This window comes from Neolamprologus brichardi, chromosome 19, assembly GCF_056152115.1.
Source record: "Neolamprologus brichardi isolate AB-2024 chromosome 19, ASM5615211v1, whole genome shotgun sequence".
Classification (NCBI taxonomy): domain Eukaryota; kingdom Metazoa; phylum Chordata; class Actinopteri; order Cichliformes; family Cichlidae; genus Neolamprologus; species Neolamprologus brichardi.
This window is the reverse complement of record NC_142122.1, coordinates 10,583,642-10,609,015: the sequence shown is the minus strand read 5'-3', so window position 1 is coordinate 10,609,015 and position 25,374 is coordinate 10,583,642. Positions and strand designations below refer to the sequence as shown.

At 40.1% G+C, this 25,374-nt stretch overlaps 1 protein-coding gene across 1 annotated transcript in view; it reads right to left on the bottom strand.

The window, feature by feature from the left end:
* The window catches only part of fndc3ba (fibronectin type III domain containing 3Ba), an 86,878-nt gene extending 66,065 nt beyond the window's left edge, over positions 1-20,813 (bottom strand). The window contains exon 1 of the mRNA XM_087833039.1: positions 20,699-20,813. The gene's annotated coding sequence lies outside the window, so the exon portion shown is untranslated. The remainder of the gene's footprint in view (positions 1-20,698) is intronic.
* Positions 20,814-25,374: the final 4,561 nt, after the last annotated feature.

Here is a 25,374-nt window from a genome sequence, read left to right as displayed (position 1 = left end):
AGTTTGCAGACAAACGCAGAGATAAAGCAAGATTGATTTTAGCAAGTATAACACAAAAAATACAGTTTTGCATAAGAGAAAACAAAATAGACACATAGAAAAGGGGCATTATTCCACTGTTTCGGCTCACAATGAATTTGCACAGGCATATCAGCTTTCATAAAATACAACAAGTCATATCATGTCAATATAAAGGTAAAAGATTAAAGAGGCAAAGGAAAACGGAGATTAGAGTGAGAGACTAATTCAAAGCTCTTCACCATCAGCAATAGTCTGGTAAAATAGAGGAGAGATTATATCCTGTTTGGAGGATTAATTTTATGAAAGAAACACTAAATGAATATGGTCTGGCTCTTATAGGTGAATAAGAATAACTGCACCTGCTCGTAGCTTTGAAAATATAACACAGAAGGCGAGCATTACATGCAAACATGCAAAGAGGCTGCAGGAATGGGAAGTCTTTTGAGGTCTTCTGAGGTCAGCTGTGTTGGCACTCTTTGCAGAGTAACTGGGAGCTAAATCTGGAGATGGTTTCTTTGCTTGCATAATAAAGCGGTAGCAGTAAAACCAAAAAGCATAACTATGAAAAAAAATAAAAACAACAACCAGTGCCATTCATCTTAAGTGGAAAATAACATGGCATCACCTAAACGGCTACAGGGGGAGAATTTAAAGGAAGCCAAGCGACATGTGTCAGCCGCGCACGTGGTCTTCATTAGGGCTGAAAACCAAGTGGCAATCCCTAACCTTAACAGTCAAAATGTATGTACTTCTACGTACACACAGCGAAAACCACGTAGATAAACACGCAAGTGTACCACTGAGGTACAGTTACATCAACCATGTAACTCATGCAGATGGGGGAAATATATACACACCCACAACAGGTAAAGCCAGGAACCCCGGCCAAAATATTCTGCAAGAGCAACCGAAGCTCACACATAAACACATACATAAGCACACACCTAAGCACACACATACAGACGTGCACAGGTTCATTGCCAGAGGTGGATTTCTCAGTGACGTACGGGTTTAAATTTAAGGCTGCTGAGTGAAATCGCAGCTAAGGAGCTACTGACTAATGGCTCTAAGCTGCTATTAGCACACATATGATACACATACAGGATCAAATACTTTAAGTGAATGAAACCTATGAGATATCCATTGCACTCACTCACAAGATTGCTAAAAGGACTGTACAGAAAACAGCTGCATGTTATTGTGCGACTTCTCTTTCAGCTGGTCGTCTTCTAGCACAGACAAGGTCACTAGAAGGGTTAGTGGATCATACAGCTGTGGCTCATACTGTCGCATCATTAAAAACACACTCACACCACTCTTTGAATACAGTTTTAGCAGTTTTCAATCTTTCTCTTCTTATTATTCTCATTTTTTTTCTTTGTCTGTCTTTAACTGTCTTTCTGTCTCCATCTCAGCCCCGTTCCCAGCTCAGCCTGGCCATCCTGCGTTGAAAACACACACACACACACACACAGTTTTGTCCAGGACACATCACAGACAGATGGCAACACCACTGTCGGCTCTGCCAGGAAAAAGAAGAGCGAGACACAGAAGCTAGCAGAGGGGAAGAGAGGGGATAAGCAACTGCACAGATAATAAATAGAGAGCAAACTAGGTGAAGTACATTCCAGTACATGACCTTGTGTTCCTAAAACAAACTCAAAGTTCCCAAGGAAATTCATCGCATGCAGAAATGAGATTCTAATGTGCATTATGTGAACGATGCAAATAGAAACCTGGCGTTGGGTATCACTTGCAGGAAGTGTTTTCTGCATAATAGTAGAATTTTCAACTGGAAAATCCACATTCTTTAAAAAAAAAAATACAAACACAAAGAAAGTGTTTGAGAACTTTTTTAAAAAAATCTTCTTGAGATTAAGGTGAGAAGGTGAATACCAATTTCACGTTTCTGTCTCGATCTGGGGCCATAAGACTTATTAGCTTAGCATAAAAAACCGAAAGAAGGTGGAAACACAGAAACCAAATGTAACAAAAATTGACTAACAAAATTCCAAACTGACATATTTATTCCTTATAGACTATAAAACTAAAAAACAAAAGATCTTGTTATGGTTTATTATCAGCAATAACAGGATCCCTACATTAAGTCTATGTGAGGGTCATTTTTTAGACACCTTTGGAGGTAGAAATATGATATGAAAGGGATCAAATTCCTCCTCTTGCAAAAAGATGCAGTTAGTTTATTTTCCAAAATGTCAAATTATTACCTTTCGTTCACAGACCAGCCTGGAAACAAATACAATGGTGTTTTATCCAGCTTACAGATGTCTTATATCATTTCTTGGCATTGACGTTCGCCAAATTTAAACACAACCTTTTTGCTGCAATTTGGAGCAAGTGATGTGTGAAATTACATAGTATAGAAGCAACTTTATGAAAAAATAAAAAACTCAAATCTATTTCCACTGTGATGCAGGCTTCATTGTTGATTCTGTAAAAATCGCCTCAGACGCACAAGAGAGGGAATACGCACTTTGTTTTGCAACTGTTGCATGTTGTCGAACAAATCTCATGTACATATTTGGAAATCTAATGCAATGATGAATGAATAATACCCTTTGTTATACAGTGGAATCATTACCAGGCGCATTTAGCTGCTGACAGCTTCAGACATCACTGTGCTCACACTCACACAGTTATACAAACACAGTCGGTGGTTTCTGTTCCCCAAAGGAATGTAGGAGGAATAAGGTGTTGATTCCCAGCGGGGATAAAATGTTAAATTGAAAAATTCCATCTTGAATCCAGAAAACAATCAACCACTTGTCCGTGTGTATGCTTGTTTCTGTGCGCGTGTGTCAGTATGGCAGAAAGCCTTGTGTAAGCATGGAAACTGCCTCTCCAACATAAAGATGCATAGAGTAAAACATACTCTGAGCTGAGATATATACACACTCACACAGTAAAGCCCCAGATATTCAGGGGCAGCACTGACCTCATAACTTCAGTCATTACTCATACAGTCATTCATCATTCACACACACGCCCAATGACTCCAGTTTGTCCATCCTGATGAAGCATAATGGATATTCACAACCACCTAACAGACTGTCTGATTTACTTCCAGTCGTCTGCTTCACACCTCATTCTCCCTACCATCACTTACACAGCCAAGGAAATATAAACACACACACACACATTTGTGTAACAGACGCAGGTAAAATCTCCAGAGCCTGGCATTAAATCTTGTCTTGAAAACAGCTACTGAAGTCATCACATTAAGCAAAAAATAAACCCCATTCAAAGAGTCCAACGGAGAAATTTTCCTGTCAGCAGAAAGTAGACCACCAACTTCCACTTCTCTTTTTCCTTCTATGAATGAATTGCCTATAAACAAGAATTTAAAAAGGCACAATGAAACTGATCAGCTCTACTTCTCCATCTCCCCAAACCGCATTTGTTTGTGATGTAAAGAAAATAAAGCAGCGGGACTAAAAGGGGTTTCTCCAGGAAAGTAAAAGAAGCCACAGGACCTACATTCACTTCCTGACTGTAAATATCTACTACTTCTGCTGCACAAACTGACACTTTTATTCCTCCAGCTGGGGGAAGAGAATCAATGTCATCCTTGTCCTGGTAGTCATCTTGCACAGCAACGCTAAATCAGTGTGTCTGACTCGTCAGCTGTTAATGAAACTTACCAGACGCATCCCCAGCCTTATATAGTAAAAGAGGTTAATGTTGTAAAAACCTTTAGTCTTAATAAAAGCTGAGCTTTGTGTAACCAAAGAAATGAATATTTTGACTAACTGTAAGTAAATTTGCACATTACCTTGAGAAAACAACCTTGCTCTATACTCTTTTACACACTAAGATATAATCAGTCGGAAGTTCTGGCTTGTTATCTTTTTATTTGCCTTCAACTCAGTTCTGTCCCAAACATCCAGATTAATTTATCAAAAGTATAATCAGAAATTTGGCATTGGCCTCAGTGTAAGTCACAGCATACTGATAGATGTAATGCACTACAAATGGGTTTCTTCTAAAATTAACTAAAGGTTCAGCTTTTAGTCAGTCTTTTTAAAAGCACATGACGCGCAGTGACACATGACTGACACCACAAGTCTTTTTTAGACGTGAATGACAAAAAGAGATAAGTAGTGATTTCAGATGCAATCCCACAGTTCCCCAAACTACTATCATCAAGGGACAGGCAGTGGAGGAGAAGGCAATCTACAAGTCAAAAGACTTGGGCAGGAAGCAGGTTGACTTTTAAGAGCCGTTTCGCATGAACAGTTACAACGTGGCCAGAAAGAGATTTTCTATCATTCTTACGAGTGATCACAGTTTGTGCTGGTTACAAAACTTGTTACACTTCTGCTTATTTTTAGATGATCTCAGTTTAAACAATCATGGCCCAACAGCTATGATAAGAACACTGAAAGTAACCAGCATTTGTGCCGACCTGGATAACGGTTTGTCACACAAACTAGTTTTGCACAGTATTCCCCAAAAATAAAGAAAAACGGAATCTCAGCACTATTATCCAGAACAACTGTTTCAGGTTCTCAGACAGTTCAAGCTGGTTCAGGATTTTGGTTTTTTGATTATTTGTGCAAAAGGTGTCCTCCAGCCAAAGTAGCAGTTCTCACCAAACTGCAAAATACTGAGCAGGAATCTGAACTATGAAACTGTCTGACACACTTATCAAAAATACCAAATAACGAGAAAATGTACTGAACTGTCTGGGGGGATTTTTTTGAGATTTTGTTTTGTAATAATAGCTACGTTTTTGGAAATTCAGGTTTCAATTGCTTTCTCTTCTTCTATAGAACTTGACTCTTGACTGATTGGAATTAATATTTAGGTTTGCTATATTGAACTATGTTATTTATTTATTTATTTAAAATAAAGTCTTACAATATTCCACAGTACATTTATCATGTTCTAGTTGTGACAGAAAATAATATTTAAACCAAAATTCACCTTTTATATTCACATCTCATTTATATTGTGGTATATCCCAATATCAACCGATATTGAAAAAAATAAGGTGTTAGGCTTTTTTTCTCTCCATATCACTCTGCCCTACTATTGCGCACTTCATTCTGTAAGTCAGAGTTTCGAGGCAAAACAAACACAAACCAGGTTTTACAAATTTCAACTGATTTTCATGTTGCTGAAGTTTAAAAACCTCATCAAATCTTTTTTGATTTTTCTTCCTCGTGACAAAGGTGTTAAAATGAGGCATGCATATTTACTGTACATTCACAACAACAGTTCCGTTAACAACCAATGTCAGGTTTGCCCTTGCTGTGTGTGTATCTAAATATATAAATAGACATCATGTGACCTAACTTTCTAAACATCAGCTGCTGCCTCACTTCTGTGTTTCTATTAGGGATGGGAATTTTATTTAAGGTGGAGAGGACAACAACAAAAAAAACAAAAGTTGAACATGAAATATCGAGAGGAAGAACTGAAACTTAGCTGTGCTTGTTACATTTGGAAATGTTACATTTGCCGAAAGGTATCAGTGATGACCCAGAAATCAACCTGTGACAATAGTTTCATAGGAGGGTATAATACGTGAGCTCTAAACGTCTTGTATATGCTTTTTTCACAAGTTTCCTATATAAACAAAACATAGATTGTGTTATTCATTTGCTTAGTACAGCACGAGCATATCTACATCTAGATGTGTATGTAAATGTGATAATGAAGGATAGATAAGAGAGAAAAAGAGACGCGCAGACCTAGTATCTTCTTTCTCATGCTGGGTGTGTTAAACTGAGGAATGCACTCAGGTGTCAGTACTTAGAAACTAAATGAATGAGTGTTCACCGCAGTGCACACACAGGATCACACATGCACACAAAACAGCCACCACAACTGGGATTGGTCCAAGCCTTTTAAAACCAATCTTATCAGTTGAATCTGTGCTGGTTTTTAATACACACACGGATGCATTGATACACGTTTGTGCGTTTGGGCAAGGGGGGGGGGGACTTCTACATATGGTGGGAAACTGCCACAAACACCACTCCCATTCAACCCCAGCTCCTTTTACAAAAGGTATTCAGTCTAGGAGAAACCTGCTCTCTCTCTCTCTTTCACCCTCTTTCTAATACACACACACACACACACACACACACACACACACACACACAGAGCAAGAGAGAGAGGTGGAGTGAAGGGGGGTGCAGGGAAGGAGAGAAGCAGAGGGCAGAAAGAAAGAAAATGTGGAGAGGACGGCAAAAAGGAATGCTGCGATTGTGCTTACACACACAAACACACACACAGGAACACACACTTGGGAAGGACAGAGAGGGGATTTATAAAAGATGAAACCTCTTTTGGGTCCCACATTGGCCGACAGCTTGCTGCACATATGCAGACAGTGTGCTTATGTGAGGGAGGGAGTAGCAGAGAAACAAAATTCAGAGTTTCAGCTTGTTCTTCAATCTGCCTGCATGCATTTGGCTTGCATGTGTGCATGCCTTTGTGTGTGTGTGTGTGTGTGTGTGTGTGTGTGTGTGTGTGTGTGCGCGCTCTTATAGCTGAAGTCCTCTTGCCCTATAATTGCAGTAATGATATGTCATCCACGAAGACGAACTCTGAACGGGTGGATTGGAATGCAATGGACACATACAAGCGCACACACGTGCTGCACTTCATACCGTGTATGAACAAGCTCCTCTCCAAACTACCTAAACTTAAACCTTTAGGGCACCTTTTTTCCTTCAGAACAGACGAGATCCGGCACCTAGAGAAACCACATCTAATGGCAAGCTAAACCAGCCAGATGCTGCATTTCACTTTTAACGGGTCTCTTTTAAAACCCTAAATCAGGCAAAATTTACCTCAATGCCACAACATACGTAGACATTGCTATAAACAGTGTTGGCTTTAGAAATCATGACAAATAACAACGTTTTAGGTGAAAAAATGTGTCTGCTACACAACGCAACCCAATGAAAGTAGAGAGAAAGTAGCCATTTCCAAAATGTGTGCATTTAGCAGCAGTATTCCTTAACTACAAGAAATAAAATAAAACTAGGATTATCTGTAGAGAAGAACTTGAATTTTAATGCTGACCTGAAAGCTTTCTTCAGCTTCACCAGTCCAGGCTTTTACTGTCTCTACTGCGACAATTTTTCTTTGCAATTTCTGCAATTTTTCTTGCCACATCCCCAAAAAGGATGTGCATTTAAGCAGTCCTAGCGAATACCAAAAGAGTGTCCAAGGTTATACTGCGGTCACTGGGTTCAGATTGCTCATAACAAGAGGCAGATGAGAAACTATTAACAGTTTGCAGTTATTCATATGAAATGCAGGAATGCTGCTCCTCTTAATGTCAGTGTCTGAGGAAGTCTTGGACTTTATTACTATGTTGCATAAAAACATCACATGCTTGTCACCGTTTCAAACCTTCAATAAAATCATTCTTTCTCTTTCATTTTCTGTCTGCCTGTATTTATTTCTGTTTCCTCTGAATGCCAGGCATACTGCAGATCACCGTGCAGCCAGAGTGTAGGCAAGTCAAGACTTGGAGCCTGGTAAATGATGGCCTCAGCACTTCTTTCTCCATTCCCTCACTCGCACTCACACTCACACACACACACACTGAGCACCCTGAGCAAAGCCTTTCTCTTGTGTCATCCTCCCATCCATGTACCCAAATACCCAATGCACATATAAGGCCAGTAACATAGGCAGCAAACTAATGACTCAGTGACTTTAGGTTAGTCTACACTCTCCCCCCATGTGCCCTCATAAACTGAGGCTTTTTAACTCTTAATAAATTGCCAACTATAACACAAGATTTTTTAAACTTTTTTCATGGTCTTATGTTACAAACCAAGCAGCCATATATGGTTCCTCAATTCACCCAATAAAAGGGTTAATGGAAGGAGTTCTTACATGGTCACTCAAGTTGACAGTGTGCATGCTGACCAACTTCAGATAACTTGAATTGCAAGATATGTAATGTTTTTGCCTAAACTCATCTACTTCTTTTAAGAGCTAATGCACCACAAACTAAATCCTTACACCTTTAATCTGCATGTTGCCACACAGACTACTTGGGTTCCTAAGAAGTAGCTCAACCCAGGAGTCCAGGATTTGACTCTTTTGCTAGGCGCTTCCTGGAAAGACCCCGCCTTCCTCGCATTCCACGACCCTGTCAAAATACGACTGTTGTTTCCAACTGGCTGATGGGAAGCTATTAGCTCTCCTTATAGGCTGTTGCCGGAGCACTGGGCGGGGAAGTAAAAGCTGATCTCCAAGAAGCGGCAGCCCATTCCCAAGGAGAGAATTCAGTTACATAACTGTGCACATTAGCACACACAATGTTAGGAGAGCACCCTCAACACACAGTGGAACACAAAAAAGTGTCTAAGAGAAAGAGAGGTGAAGAAGCATAGGAGGTAGTGCCGAAAAAGACAGACAGGAGAGAAGCTGAGAATGACAAGAAGGGGGGAGAGGGAGGGTGTAGGTGAGGCATCATTTTTCCTTGGGAACAAAATCAAGAGGAAACGGCTATTTTACACTCAGGTCAGGAGCTGTGGGAGAGGACTTCCAGCCAGGGTGTGTGTGCGTGTGTGTTTGTGTGTCTCTGAGCAAGACAGAGAAAGGTTAATTGGTGGATGGTGGAACATCACTTGCATCGAGCCTTAAGTGGCAAAGCAGTGGAATGAAGAGGAGAACTGTGCCAAGAATAGAGCACACTGACAAACACACACACACACAGCTGAGACAGGCCTGGAGTTTAATGAAAAAAATAGCAATTTTGGTGTTATTAAATACATATAATCTGTTGCTTATTTACAAAGGGAGGTATTGATAGTAATCTGTTAAAGTAGAGAAAGGCAGTACAGGCGGTGTTAAAGAAGAAGGGGTGGGGGTAGTGATAAGACCAGAGAGGGGAGAGAAGAGGGGACTGAATGGGGATGGGTAAAAACAAGGAGAGACGAGGGCTGAGTGTGTGGTGAGAGAAATGTGTGGAATTCTAATTGTGTTATTGCTGCAGAACAAACATTAGTCCTGCCTGTCATTCCGCAGACAGCAGGCTGTGAGAGACTGTGTGAGTGAAAGAGATGGAGAGGGAGAGAAAATTGAATGAATCCGGCAAATTAAGGGTCAAGCCAAGAGTTTCAGACAGGCTCTCCACTTTTTCCCCGGCTATTTATGAAGGCAGAGTGTTTACAATCAGCTCTGTGTTGCTCTGGGAGTTATGTGTTTGCTGCTAGCTTTAGCACAGCACAGCCCGCTCCAGCAGATGTGTGCATCTGCCTGCAAGCCCTCCCTCTTGCAGCTGTACGGCTGTGAGTTGGCCTTGTGTGTGTGATTTTGTGTGTGTGTTTGTGTGCTTGGGCTAGGGGCCAGTAGGCAGTAAACCCACAGTAGAGGCCTGACAGTCCAACGCCTGCCACGTAGCACCGACGTAACTTCAGAGGAGAGAAGATCTATATCCAAAAACTCTCCTGTGTGTGAGAAAAAAGGTGTATGCATAAGAAAGGAACTAATAAATGAAATAATGTGGGTCATTGTCTGGGAGTCAGAGTATAAACAGAGGCACTGCAGATAGCCATACACAGAAAGACAAAGTGACTCTGTGATACCATTCATCCCAGTCAGATGTTTCCACCAATTACATCAGCCAAGACCGCCAATCTCTCGCTCTTGTCTTCCTGCTGAGAGCTCCTTCAACTTAAAGATGTTAGTGGCCTGAAACTGAAACTAAGAATTTTGAAACCCAGTGACAATATTTTTTTGAAAGCGCAGAAATGTAATTGGCCAGTGTTACATATGATCCATTTTCATAGCTGTATCCAAGCAGCCCTGCAGCCCTGAACTTGCGCCGGCATCCCTCGACAAATGAGAGCACAACAGTTAAATGCAAAAGTGACAGGACATTAGCTTGTACATATAGCCCATCGACTTATTAGTACAAACTAAAAGGGTGATGTTGTAATATATCACTGTGCAAATAGTGCATCTAATAAGTCTGATACACCCACCGCTATGGAGTGGGCATGAATGTATACCGCCTCCTTCACGCTCCCTGCAAACCCATTCGAAGCGAACTGTTCCAAGGAAAAGTGTGGAATATTTTCCAACCTGATTATCCCAAAATTGGCCAAAGTTCATGTGCCAAATTGTCATATGATGTCAAAAACAACCAGTTTCCCACTTATACTGAAAATACTTAATTAGCAGTTTCCTTTTTGCTTCAATATAAAATAAACACAATGAAATAATATGCTGACATATATAATAATTTACCAATAGCATAATTAAACCAGTTTTTTTTTTTTGTCCTAAATAATGACATTGAGATGTCAATGTAAATGTAGATCAGTTTAAAATACATCAGTCTCCTTGATTACAAATAATCATCACGAGCCCTGGAAAAATAAAACATATTGGCGGACGTCTTATAAGAACATTCTGTATTTTGTTGGTGTTTTTGTGTGTTACAGAGGAAGTGGCTATTCTCCCACAAGCACATGAACATGACTCACTCTTCTTCATGCCAGCGCTTCTAGATTTTTCTTCTCCATTTGTCCTTTTCTCCCCTTACTCCTCATCTCTCTTTCCCTCTATCATCCCTCCCTCTCTGCCGTCTTTCTCCCATCCCACAACAGTTAAGACATTTCCCCATCAGATCCAAAGAAGCTGAGGATTGAGCACTCAGCTCAAGGACAGCTCACAGCAATCTCTTTCCTAACACCTTGGATCTCCAAGGCTCAGTCTGGCCCCGCTGGGGAAGGCCAACCTACAGGCCAGGAGACTAAAGGCTGAATTGGTCTGACTGGTGGGCATGACAGGCGTCATACACACAGAGGCCGTCTGGGCGCTGGCTTAACACGGCTAACCTGCTAATGCCCAAGTTAAATGGAAATCAGCAGATTAAAGTCCACCTACTCCTAAAACCCAAAGATTATTAAAGGTTAAGAAATTCTTGTATGTCTTAAGTCTCAAGTCCAGGTTTTGCAAGCAAGTAATCACTAAACCTTATTGATCTTTACCTTTAGGTAAGACTGCATACCATTTTCAGAAGTGTTTTACTTTGTCAAACAGTTCTAAACGCAAAGACTACAAGAGAAAGACAAAGTCGAAAAAGCGACAGAATAATGAAACAAAGCAAGATAGCGCTGGAGTCAATAACCGACATGCGTTTTATAAAATTATCCACATTGCAGACTTTCAGCAAAACTGATAAACACACTATTTGCATTTCATTTACATCTCAGATCGGCCAAATATTATGCTAGCATGCCATTATAAGACACTAGCTCCACATTCTCATTCATCTCTCATCCACTACCTCTTCTCATTTTTCCAGGTTATTGCCATGTAATGCAGTTGGATCCGTGTAATACAGTGCTTTAGCATAGATCAGATTCTTTGCCTGCAGAGCTGGATCTTCTTCAAGTTGATGGATTAGATAGGGCTGGGTGTGTGTTGTATACAACTTGTGCGGTTGCATGCTTTTTGAGGTTCAGCTGCTGATTCGCACGAAAGAATCAGCAGCTAATGAACAACAGTTAAACTTTGATTTCCGTGCATCATGTACTCCCTCACTCATCTTCTCATCTCATCCTGAGCCCTACTTTCAGCTTTAACCTGTTGCAGCACTCCCCTGCCCCTGTTCCTCCCCCTCCATTCTTACCTCCCCACACTATTGGCTCAACTTCTCAAACAACCCCTAAGCCTTCAAAAGACAGCCGCCCATTCAGAAGGTTTTGGGTTAGAATGGGGGAGGAGAGCAGCACAGACTTGTGGAAGTTTGAATGGTGGGTGGGAGGGAGGTGTGGGGGGCGGGGTATAGGTCTCTGATTCCCGCTAAATTGTCCCACATGGCTGAGCGTGCTTAGTTTAAACAAACACAGCCACTTCCTCCTCACTGCACACATCGAGCACACAGACAAGCGAGCATGTACATACACACACACGCACAATACACACCAACAGGGTGCACAGGCATGCTTAAACTCCAGTATACACAGCATGGGCACACATGAACATAATACATTGTATACCCTAGCAAGCAGCAGACAATACTCTTATTCTAAAACTCCAGCCAGAAAAGACAGAAAAATTTTTTTTACATTAAAACCAGCACATTTGTGAATGCGTTAAAAACTGCTTTTAGAGCTCCTGTGCATATTTATACCTTATGACCAATATTACTAACTAAATATTACTTACTTGGCTACTTTGGCAATCAATTATTCAAAAGAGTTTTCCATTTTATTTCAATTCATATTTCACTCATATAGCAGTAGTTCACCATAACACTCGCCTCAAGGCTAAATCACACCAAAAATGTATTGATTTCTCAATTTTCCTTTCCCATGTTTTTCATATTTAGTGAGTTTGGTCTGGATGTCTGATGATGTCAATGGCAAAATACCTCAATTTTTAAAAAAATGAGTTAGTTGTGATATTTAAACACGCTGTCGAGTGTTTAAACATGAGTATTAACATAATTGTATTTAGACAAGTAAAAATCACTTTTTTTTCTTTTACCAAAGACCTAACTTCTCTGTCTTGAAGACCTCTTAAAGACAAAGTGACCTACAATCATTGTAATTAGCTCTGCATTACAAACGGCCTATGAAGAGAGGTGAAGGAGGACAACCGCAGAGTCTAGACAAAGAGCGCACATTCAATGCCAGTGGACCTGCTGCCATCCAGACCTGCACACACAGCATGTCTTAGCCACTAATGCTGATCTCCATCGAGGCTGGATGCCATGAGTCTTAATTAAGACAGCCATGCCAAGTCAAGAAGTGAATAATTCTACTCCCCACCAACCACCACCATCCCCCCTATTACACACACACACACACAGAAGCCTAAACTCTCATTTGCAGACGGATGAGTGTGTAGATGCAGACAAACCACCAAGAGAGACTCCGATTTTATGGGTCAGGAAAAGCTTGCTCAGTGAGTAGTGTGTAGATGCCTGTGTGGGCGCTGAGATAGAAAAATCATTTAGTCACACCTACACGAGAACCCTGTTGTGTACTTGTGTTTATGAATGTGCATGTGTGCGAGTGTGTGGAAGAGAGAGAGAGGAGGGAGCGAGTGCACGCATCAGTGTTAAATCCATTAGAGGAAAACTGAATTGGGCTGAAAAATGAGAGAAGACACTTCTGGGAATCGCAAGCCAGTTGAAGGTGTACATACAATCACTTGCTCCCTACGATCAAACACACACACACTTATAACACCCCTCCCTACAGCTTGGGGTCACAAGGTCACATTCCTTCTCTTCAATCAGCCTCAGGATTTCACACACTACTTTGGGGAGGGGAGAGAGGGGATGGAGGGGAGGGGGTGCTGTGTCTGTGGATTTCAGTATGGAATATTTTATTGATTTGTGTGTGATCCTGCTTGCAGGTAAGGGGAAGAAAAGTTAAAGAAAACAGAGGTCTGAGGCCATGTGTGCACAAAGCTTAAATAATTTGAAGATGCACTTTTCAATCTTTTTTTAAAAACACCCTCTTAATTAGACTTATAAGTTATTAAGGTAACTAGGTCAAGCAGTTAAGAATTTCTCTTTGTTACAGTTTACAGGTGCCATTTGTAACACATAATGAAAACTAGAGTTGTTTTCACGGATATGTCAATGGCCAATATGCTCTCCTCTGATCAGTTTTTCACTGGTCAGGCAGTAGCAGGTCTTACTGCTGCATCATCAGTAGCTTTCGAGGATTAATCTTTCACATTTGAAAGCAAGAGGAAGAGGCCTGCTATGAAAAATGGAAAGAGACATTCCCCTTCTCGTCCCCATTCACTAAACATTTAGTCAGATCGAGCTTCAAAATAACTGGTGCCATGTCAAATAAGTTGTCACGGTTATTCTAATTTATTAAAACAAACGGTCAAAAAGTCAAGTGTGCACCTTGGAGCAGGAAATATCACAGCTCAGCATTCAACATGACAGATCGTGTTAAAAAGACAGGCTAACCTGTGGGTGTTAGCAGGCTACGTTAGCATCCGTAGCTTGAGGCTTTGAGATTTATCATTTTTACATTTCGCTGATAAATCTAATATTCTTTACTGAGCATTTATTTCCTCCTTTTGCTGAGCCCCAAACTAATGGTGAGCAACATGGCCAAAAGATCACAATGATAACATCAGTGTTTTACAAGCAGTGTGGCCATTTAAGCTTACGTACGCTCAGGTGTTGATGAGCACCAGGATTTGCACTGATGTTAGGCGTTTTTACACATATAAATCGGCTTGAAAAAAAACTATAAAGAAGTTCAAAAACAGGGAATAAGGAGCCAGGAAAGTGTTATTAACTAATACTGATTTACGAGTTCAGCTTAAAATCGTTCATCGCCGTCTCTTTCCTTTTGCTGTTGTTGCACATATGCAGCTCCACTGTTCTGTCTGAAGTTTAAGGAACCGCCTGATCGAAAACTTTCCTGGCAGAAACCTTGCACACGATGACCTTTTGGGGTAAGATCACTCTCTAAGGTCACAATCTACAGTGTGCATATGGCTATTTGGATACAAAGCCTGGCATTTCTAGTCACACAAATCCCTGCTTCATGGTTTTGCTATGATTTCATTCTGCTGACTAAACATGTTATTTCACGATGCTTTCCACTTTCCATTACTCTTCAACCACAATGTTTTCTTCCGTTTAAAAAATAACTTCTGACACTTCCGATATAAATAATTCATCCAATGTGTCACAACCAATCAGTTTGCTTAGTTCATGTGATAGTTTGGACTATTGGGGCTGTTTCTTTGTTAGTTTTAATGACAGGATCCTCTAAGAAACGGATCGGAAGTCAAATTAAGATTCCTCCCCTTCACCCTTAAATCTGGCCCAAATATATCCTCCATGTGAAGTGACAACATGTGAAGCACTGCCACACACACACACACGCACAGTTGCATTAATCATACATACAAATAATGATGGTCACATACATAGAGAGACAGACATACTAAGAAGTCTTATATGAGTTCTAATTTTGGTTCACAACATAAAAGAAACTGAAAATAACTAGTTACAGATTCAGTTCCCCACTTCAGTGCACACACACACACACACACACAAGAGACTTACCAACTGCAGATTTAAGACACTTGAGATAAACACTCAAAATGCTCACAGCCAGGCATAAAAACAGCCATTAACGACTGGCGGAACTTTCCATGGGCCTGCCAACCAGCAACACCAACACGCCTGGCATGCTAATACAAGCACATAAAGTTAACTGAGTGTGTACATTTCATGCATATGTGTTAAATCAAGGCTGTGTCTGTGTCTTTGTGTGCATATATATATTTTATATATATATATATATATATATATATGCACAATTAATGTCTTTGGCCAGCTGACTGTGCATGCTCACACACAGGCATCTCTTCAACAAGCCATTTCTATGGATGATACCGCCTAGGGCCTGTGAAAGGGCAAAAGGAGGGCAAAAGGAGGGCAGGGTGACTGAGAGATACACACCTCATTTGAATCATTCAAACCTTTTTTTTTTTTTACCTCAGATACTAAGTTGATGATAAATTTGGCAGCCGGCCTTCTTGTCGTGAAACTTTTACCTCTTTGTCAAAATTCTTTGACTCTATCACGTTAACTATTAGTCTGTGTCTCAGCAGGTGAGATGTTTCAATAGCACCAGTTGGTAAAATCAAAGATTTAAGCGAGGCCACAAGTTGAATCATGTGCCAGTATTGCTGTGCATTGAAATGCACGTAAGGTATTCGAATATACGTGGCTCAAATTTCTGCTTGTGGCTTGACTGGACGTACTGTTCCAGCTTATGCGTCATCTACCCTCATATAGGAATATGGCTGCAACTAATGATTATATTCATTAGCTCTGCTTAAACAAAGAGAGAAGTGAATCATGTTTAACATTGTTCACGTGCAGTGATGCTGGGATATCAACAGAACAGGTCAAATTTGCTAAGTTACTAAAATGGTACATAAGCTTAATTAACCATTATAACTTTTTTTAAGTGACTGGTGTAAGGGTCAAGCTAGAGTGTATTCCATGCAGCACACTGGCAGACACCAACACACAACGTTCAGTGTGTAAAACATCATAACAAAGGGAAAATGACTTGTATAGTTTCCAGGTATATGCCTTGAAATAGCTTTTGCCTAACCAGGAGTCTAAAGGGGTTATGAAAATGACCCAGGTTAACCTATTATTTAAATTACTGACAAGAAAATAACCATCAATCATTTAATTCATTAACGAGCTCCTCGTTTCTTTTAACTGTCAAAATGTAATAAATGTGCTGCATAAGAACAGCAGTTTGTTTTCATTTTTTAAATGTCATATTAGGTTGTTTAGTTTAGTCATTATAAAGATGTTTACTTAAAAGTGAATGAACACTGTTACTATTTTCTTTGCAAAAAAGCATTAAGAGGAAGTTCAATGACCTTTCATGACAGTCTTTGTAAATATTTATTTCCAAAAATATTCATTCAGTTGCATCACATTTGAGAAATCCTGTCTGTCTTATTTTAGACTGAAACTCTGAGACTGAGATTGTTTGAATTATTTTATCAAACACTACGATTAGCAAAAGAAGAAGCCAAGAGAAGAGGAAAGAAAAATGCAATGGAAAAGGGGATGGGAGGGAGGAGATGGGGGGAAGAGAAGTTGAAAGGCTTCTTTCATCTACGTCTGAATCAACTGTCAACAATACAGGAAATTATCGAGGGAGACAAAAAAAGAAAGAAAGAAGGGAGACGGGATTCTGGAGAGCAAGAGGGGCAGGGAGGAAGGCAAGGAGGACGAAAGAAAGGGCCGAGAAGGGTAAACATTACAGTTCTATGCCAAGCAAACATCAGATGCTGGGATACTTCAACAAAAAGCCACCGTTCATTTGGGAGAGAAGAAGATGGAGCAAGAGAGAAAGAATGGGCAAAGATGCGAGTGTGTGGCAACAAGCAGAGACACCCAGTCAAAAGCTGGGAAATGGAAAGTGAAAGCATGGAGCGTCAGACAAACAGCTGCTGTTGTTAAATAGGACAAAGCGTTTTTTTCTCATAACACATCCATGCATCTCTTTCTCAGTGTCTGTTTGCACAATATCCTGCAGCAAACACAGGGTTTGACCTCATGAATCAGATGAGTCATCTGTAACTTAATGTAACTGTATATTTGCAAACACACTTCATGAAACAAATCGAGAGATGCAGGACACTAAACCTGCACTACAAATTCTTCCTGTAGGACATCATTACTCCACACTCGTACGTTATCTTGAACAGAAAGACAGTGTTACTTACAGTAATTAAAAAACACTTGTAGGTTTTGGATGGATGTTCGGTCTAGAGGTTTCCTGCAGTGGGTCACGTGACAGAGGCAAGGCAGTCTATATTACTGCATGTAGAGTCCATGGACTTTACTGGTCAAGAGACCAGAGAGGCAGCAAGGAGATAATCTACAGAAATCCTGCTTTTGCACTTTAGGTGTTGACCTTTTGACCTCACAGTAGAGGAACTCTTAATCACATCCAACTTACAAATAAGATAACCTCTCATCACTGTCAAGGAAATGCACCTCTGAAACAGTAACAGTGAAGGTAGCAATCTTTCTGGGAAGCACACCTGTTGCATCCGGAGAACCAGATGGCAGAAGAGACAGCAGGATACATAAAAACTGCAGACATACAGCAGAGCGGTGAAGCACAGTACACAGCAAACACACACCAGTTACTAGAAGGAAATATTCAGAGCAAATTGATGTATTTAAATGGTCGGAATCAGTACTATAAATAATAATTGCTACTGATTATATGCAGACATGACAAGAACTGCAGATCATAAATGTAACAAATTTAAAAGCAACAATTATTTTCAAATCTAATCTTGCTTATTTGGTCTATAAAATGTCTACAACTATATAAAAACTATTTAAAAAAACTACAGTAACAGGAATTCATGAGGAGTTTTATCATAACTTTCTTCATGTTTGCCTCTGTTTCACATGCTCACACACACACACACACACACACACACACACACACACACACACACACATTCCAGGGCAGCATTGTTTTGTCTATGTAACTCTATAGCTGCATCTGCCTGTGTTCCTGAAAAACAAGAGCTACTTGGTAACACTACCCATTTGATAGCGTGTTCTAGGTTACCAGTCAGACACATAAGTACACACATACAATGGCTAGCATCATCCAAGCTGCCCATTCCCTGACCCCATTTCAACCAGGCATACCAAAGAGTTTTATTAGGCCAGTAGCGAACCAGAGTACTAAGACAAAGAGAATCCTCCTGGCATCCTGAAATCACATGTAACATGACAGTAACTTCCTTATTGTTCTTAGAATAACCACATTCTGAATATTGGACCCAAAGCTTCTTATTTTAATATCATGTATGCTTTCTGTGTAGATGCTGGAGAAGTAGAGAAGAAAAATGTATGCCACATAAAAAGAACTTACCAGTGAATTGACATATAAGATATTTTAGCCTCCCTTTTCCTCATTATTTTGGTTATCACTCATGCAAAAACTAATTAATTGGATCACAGAAGCTGCAATGTTAAAAATCACCCCATGTGTAGGCAGTGACGCACCATCACAGTTAGTGGCACAAAGGTGTGGGCTGCACCTGTGTGACAAATTTAAAACTTACATAAAGTGTTATTCAACCTCTGGGCAAAATACATGGAAAGCTAAAGCAACAATGGTTACCCTCCTTCAATGTGACTCCAGTATAACCCCAATCTGACTGTGTCTGCTTAAAGACGCACAGAGAAAATGTGAAAATGAGAAGATAAGGATCATTTGATATAAAGTTGCATCAGTTTTAAGGCAATTCCTTGCTACATATATCCTAGGAGTTTCAGCTGTGTACAATGTTGCACATTTAATACAAGCTTCAGGCAAGAAGCTGTGCTGAATCTGACACCAATGAAACCCAAAGAATAATGGTGGAGCTGTAAAGCAGGATGGTCCCAAATCTGAAAGCCTATCTTACCTTTTAACCTGATTCCTCTTGGGATCTGAGTTAGAGCCAACAGATGCTACTTTCAGCAGAAAAGGCTTTTAATCATGTTAGAGTGCCACACTTTGATTAAAGCTTTACCTGCATCCAGCTGTCCACCTCTCAGCTTACTGTCCACAACTTAACTGTCTGATGCTAAAAGTTTTTGATGCTCTCGTGGAAGCAAGATAAATTGCTCATTGAAGCAGCACAGGGAGAATTCCTTCACACTCTAAACCCAAATACACCTTTTCAGCTGGAAGCCGACCTCATTCATCCCACTCAAAGAAAAGTCAGATATCTTTTTCTCTTTTTTTCGGGGGGGTAAAGAAAGGGGGGAAAAAAATCATGGCCACATCAGCCTTTCACCAAAGGAATGTCACGTGACGTCATCTATTTGGGATCGGATTTCTCCGTCTCCCTTTCCTTCACTTTCTCCCATGAAAAAGTAGAAGAAGCGTACATGTGTGTGATGCGTTGGGTAATCCCCCCCAAGCCCGTAACCAATATCATCCGACGTGGACCTGAAGCGCACAACACGGGGAGATATGCAACCCCCAAATCAATGCTCCGATTACACCTCACCAATACTGCCACCACCAGTAATGACATTTTAATGACAACTATTGAGTCCCGTTATTAAACAGGGGGAGAAAAAAAGAAAAACCTGACAAGCTACCAACGATCCTGCAGCCCAACTCATCTCAAGTTTTCTCCTAATGCGGTGGGCCAAGGGCCTATAGTCTTTCTGTAACTACGTGGAAGTCAGATAATCGATCGTGTCGAGCAGAAGACCAATGTTTGATTTCCACGTCTGCATCAGAGAGGCTGAGAGAAAAATTTGTCTCCTGCATAAACAGACACGTAGTCGTTTCTGGGGGGGAGAGAGGGTGAGAGAGAGAGACTGGCTGGCTGGCTGGAAGGAATGCTAGGATATGCTGGAGTTGGGATTTTTTTTTCCTCCTCCAAAGCTTTTCACTGCATTCTGCAACCGCACACAAAGTCAACGGAAAGTCGATCTTAAACGGCCCCTTCAACGCTTCTCGACAGTTATCCAACACAACAGAATCCCCTATAGTGTCAATTCAATGATTTCGCAACCCCCTCTGTCAAATCTGACTGCCTCAGCATCTTCCTTTCCAAGTTATTTTCCAGCTATAAAAGTGCTCATTTCCTGATTTTAAGCAGCAACAACAAAAACGACAATTTCCACAATGCAAGTCGCAGCGCACCAGCACTTGATTATTAGAAACAAGCCACGGAGACAACGGTTTTCTTCTGTTGCGCACTCACTCCATCTGAAGTCCTCGGAGACAAAAACACATTCTTTGGTGAAAGCTGAGAAATCGGGACCACAAAGAGCAGACTCCAAAACGCACAGTCCGACACATTCACGCGACTAGTGTGATGAATTAGCACGACTATCCCCTCTGCTTTGCTTTTCCTTATTGTTTCAAAATAAAAGGAATTTTTGAGCAACAAAAAAAAAAGTTTCGTTTCACCCTCCTCCGCAGTGGTAAAGCAGTTTTCCTTTTTCCTTTGCGTTGGCCAAGTGGCCCAGACTGCCGGCGTCAGCGCTCAGCTCTCCAAACTCACACACAGGCACACGCACTTCTAAAACTTTTTCAACATCCACTCCAGTTGCCTCGATTCCCCCACTTTGTGGGGAATGCTGCTTAAAAACTGTAAAAGGACTCACCTCGCTGCAATAAAATAATCTTCAAACAGACGTGGCTGCGCGATTTTTAATTCCCTGGGCCGGGTCTTGCCTGTCTGCTGGCTCGACGCTACGAGTACTGGGAGACTCCGCCATGTCAATCATAGCCGACCCACATGGAGCGAGATCCCGCCTCTACCGTAATGCACAGTGCGCAGTGAGAAAGCCAAAACAGAACGCTATAGCACGCTTCTCTCACAGAATAGAATAAATGAGGGAGAACAGCTGTTTACAGTCATGAAGAGAAAGAAAAGAAAAACAAAACTAGGGCACGATCATTTTTTAAAGAAATAAAAGTTTTAAAGGAATATTTTAGTTACTTTAAAGCTATTAAATGCCAAATTTGCCTATTTAAATTCCCGATATTATCAAGTAGACTACAATTTTGAAGAGCCTTTAATGAATTATTTATTCCGATAGAGCGCAGTAATGAGAACAAAGCCGTGTATACAAAATTCAAATACTGAGTTATAGTTTATTCTCTTGGTGATTCCACGAAAAAGATCCAAACTAAACACAGAACATGAAAAAAATAATATACGCATAAAATATGAGATCCTTTTATGCTTTTTATTGGTTGTTGACTGCTAAGACATCTGCGTTAAAAGGTTATGTAAGCCCAAACAGGTGGGTGAACTCTAAGGCAAACAAACCCAAGGCTGAATTGATTTTATGTGTCATAATGCTACAGAATATATTCATTCCAGTACCCAGTACCTGTGTCATGTTTCTTGTAATTTCACATTTTTTAAGTTTAAAATAAATTAAAAAAAACTATAATTAAAAAATGTTTTAAAAAAATCACCAAGAACTCAACAATAAATGTAAGTAAATAAATAAGTAAAATAAACTTCTCAAGTAATATACAATACAATAATTTCTTATACCATACATTCAAACTAATGTAACCCATAGCAGATTTTTTGAGAGTGTCAAGTGGGTCAAAACTCTGTTCCAGCGCCTCTAAAACATCTTTAACCACAGACCAAAGTCCCTCTGGTGGCTGAACTCGGCATCATTTAGCCCACCAAGAGCCCACAGTTTCAAGGGTTTTAGGTTCAGCATTGATACCTGAAAAACGGACGTCGATTAATGGTCGGATTTATTTTCTAAAACATATGTGGTGAATTTGCTACAAGTTTTAAAAAGAATAAGACTTTTCCAATACTGATCAGTGTATGATATGCTACACAATACCATATTGCATCTGTGCATGCATTCACCTTCTTCCCCCGGGATTCATTATAGCAGACTTCCACACATATACAAATGTGCATGTTAGCGCTTGAAATTAAGACATCATTGCCAACAAGTGCATGTCACAATTAGAACACAAAACGTGTCTCAGGGCCAAAAACGTAATTTGTATAGATTCAATACAAACCTATAAATCCATCATTTGATGAAAACAGTAACTTTACTTTCACAATAAAAAAAATGGGAGTAAAATCACAGATCAGAAATTGTTGTTAAATTGAAATCCACAACAATTTTTTACTGCACTTTGAGCCCCTCATTGGCTTCAATCACAGAAAATTCAACACTGCAGAAAAACAGAATGACATTGTTTCATTTAATCCTGGCAAGTGCAACGACAAAAAACAGGCCGTTCAATTCGTTACGCCTGTGTTTTGTATATCTTTGTCCACATTGATAATTCTTACTGTATTTTCAAACAGGCACTCGGAGCCAAATACACTCGTTGCCCCTGAGCTCTCCATTTCTCTCAGCTGGCACAGACAAACACATTCCAGCAACTGCACTAAGAAAACAGTCACCGGTGTAATTCGAAGCCAGTAAAAGAAATATGGTCCTTTACCAGGACAATGTGCCTGTGAGGAATTAAATGGGGTTCAATTCAGTGAACACAAATCAACCCAAGGGGGCAACTGATATGGCAAAAAAGACAAATCATACTTGCCCACCAAAAATACCACTGAGGATCAATGTAGTGAGAGAACTCCTCTCCTTATAAGATGTCGGCTCAGCTTTTTCTGCTTTCATGTAGGTTATTTCCACAAAAACACTTTAGATTTCACAGTGTTCCCTAAACACTCGACACCCTTTTGACTATTATGCCTTGTATACACAAAATTCTTTGCCTCATATACCTTATTAGATGTTTGGATACAAATATTGTTATGTAGCTCCTATAGTAAATCCCCCACAAAAAATAATGTCCTAAATGTACAAGCCATAATGCAATATAAAATAATACTTAAACTGTGTAAAGCCATGTCAAGATAAATATTTGTGTGTTCTTTTCAAATTCAAATTTTTATTCAAATTCAAATTTTTATTTGTCACATACACTTTTAGGTATTAAATCCTTCCCAGAAACCATCAAGAACACATTAAATGGTCTTCTTGACATTTTGATCACATCAGGTTCTTTTTCAAAGCAGACCAAGTTGGCTCAGTTGTCATGGAAATATGGATGCTTCTTTCTGAGCCCATTAAGCATATCTTGTTCTCGCTTCTCTTGTGCCTTTTAAATATAATAGCAAATGCCATACAATTTTATGAACACCAATGACTTATGAGTTTACGTCCTTACACCACACTAAGCTCCTCTGTCTTAAATGCGTCCTCACAAGGGGGGATGTAGATAAAGAGAAGCAGATGAGTTAGGGAAGGGCTTAGCTTTAAAACAAGAGAGAAATGAATTGTGCAACAGCAGCCCCAACTCAGAATCAAGAAGCTGTTCCCACAATTTTGAGCTGTGGAAACAATGTATAGTAGTCAGAGACAATCAGTCTGTAAATTTGAAAAAAATACCTTCTTGATTTAAATAATTCTGCTAACAAAGCCAAAGTAGGCCAACCTCGAGTGACGTGTTGGACCTTTACAGACATTTAGTCACATTAGATTAGATCTGTGGAGGAGAGCGGATGAGGAAAGACTGGAGGGAACAGATCTTGGAACAGCAATGCAACTATTTCCCCTGTATGTCAGGGCCAGGCCTCCACAACTGCCAGATGTTTACCACCAACCCAGCTGCTTTCTCTCTTGCCTTCTTTCTCCTCATCTCTCCTCCTCAGATTTTTTTTTCTCTCTGATTCTCTTTAAACCAAGCCCACCCTGTAATCATGCACACTCACCAAAGGGCTTTGAAGTAAGTGGAATGTGTCCAGCCATATGATAATATGCACTCTATATTCTTATAACAGATAGAAAGTAAAGAAGGGAAAGCAGGAAATGAGATTATTGGACAGCAGCCAGCTCTTCAGTGTGGTTTTCTAGATGTTAATTATGCCCTTACTCCACTCTTAGATCTTGCACGTGTGTGTGTTTATGTATGCATTTATGGGTGTATGTTGTGTGTACATATGTAGCGTTTCTGTACACATTATCAGAAATGCTGGTCTAAGAGCGGGTAATGGGCTGATAATCGGCGCCTTGGAACAGAGAGGTGCAATATGATGGCGCGTGCATGAGTGTGTGCATGTAAGGTACTTCTTTCCAAAGATGTGAGGATGGAATTTACCTCATCATGAGTTCAACCCAAGGCTCTCAGCAAACCAGCAAGTGCAGACATGTCTCCCACCTCTCTGCCCCCTCCGAACCTTTTTTTCCTCCTTTTTCAGTATGCAGGGCAGCTGGTCGGACCGTTATATACTAAAATGATTTCTCTGACATGTGTTTGTACCTCCATGACCTAAATTGTGCATTTAATTGGAATACAGTACTGTGCAAAAGTCTTGAGCTACCTCTGAGCTCTTCATATTTTGCAAGGCGAATGAGTAATAGTTGTAGTGATTTATTAAAAGATGTGAAAAAATACATGGAAATATAGTATACAAGGCAAAAACAGACTTTTTAGACTTCTAATGACCTTTAAAAATCAATATTTGATATTGCCACCTTTATTCTTCAGCCAATCGTGTTCCATTGTGTATGCTTTTGCTGCACTGGCCTTTTTGTTTGCGATCATTCTTTTCAGATGGTATTCCATGATCAGTCAAAAGCCTCCTGACCTTGTCCATACACACAGATGACAATTTTATGACACTGATTATCATTGCAGTTCTTGTGTAACTTGGCATACCTCAGTCTTTCCCTCCTGCTTCCCGTCCTTAAGGATGACTTCCTGACAGCCACCCTTCCACTGAGACCATTCCTGATGAGGTTTGAGTGAAGAGTATGTGGATAAATGGAATGATGAGATGCATCTCCCAGGTCACGTGTTAGGTGTTTGCTGGATTTCTTTGTCCTGTTTTTTTAAGGACATGACGTTCATCTCCTTTTGTTTTTCACTTGTCCAGTCTCCTCAATGTTTTAAGGAGACAATGCATGCCATGGTGAGATATAACATTTTTTTGGCTAATACCTGTGTGTCAAACTGCATAATCTTTGGCATTATTTATAATTTCAACTAAAGAAACGCAGCTGGTTCTACAATTGGTTCTTTGCTAACTTCTTATTTGTACACATGACACTGTTTAATCTATGGTTTTTAATTCACTGCATTACATCAGGATATATATGTAATGCAGTGAGAATTTAAATACAAATTTACCAACATGATATGCTAGAAAGAGAAACTAATGTTAAAACAAATTATATCTTTTCTCTTATTTGGACTCTTTTACCATTTTAGGCTTGTTTTGGGGGTCTTTTGGCTTGAAATAGATAGTATTAATATTCTATTTAGTATC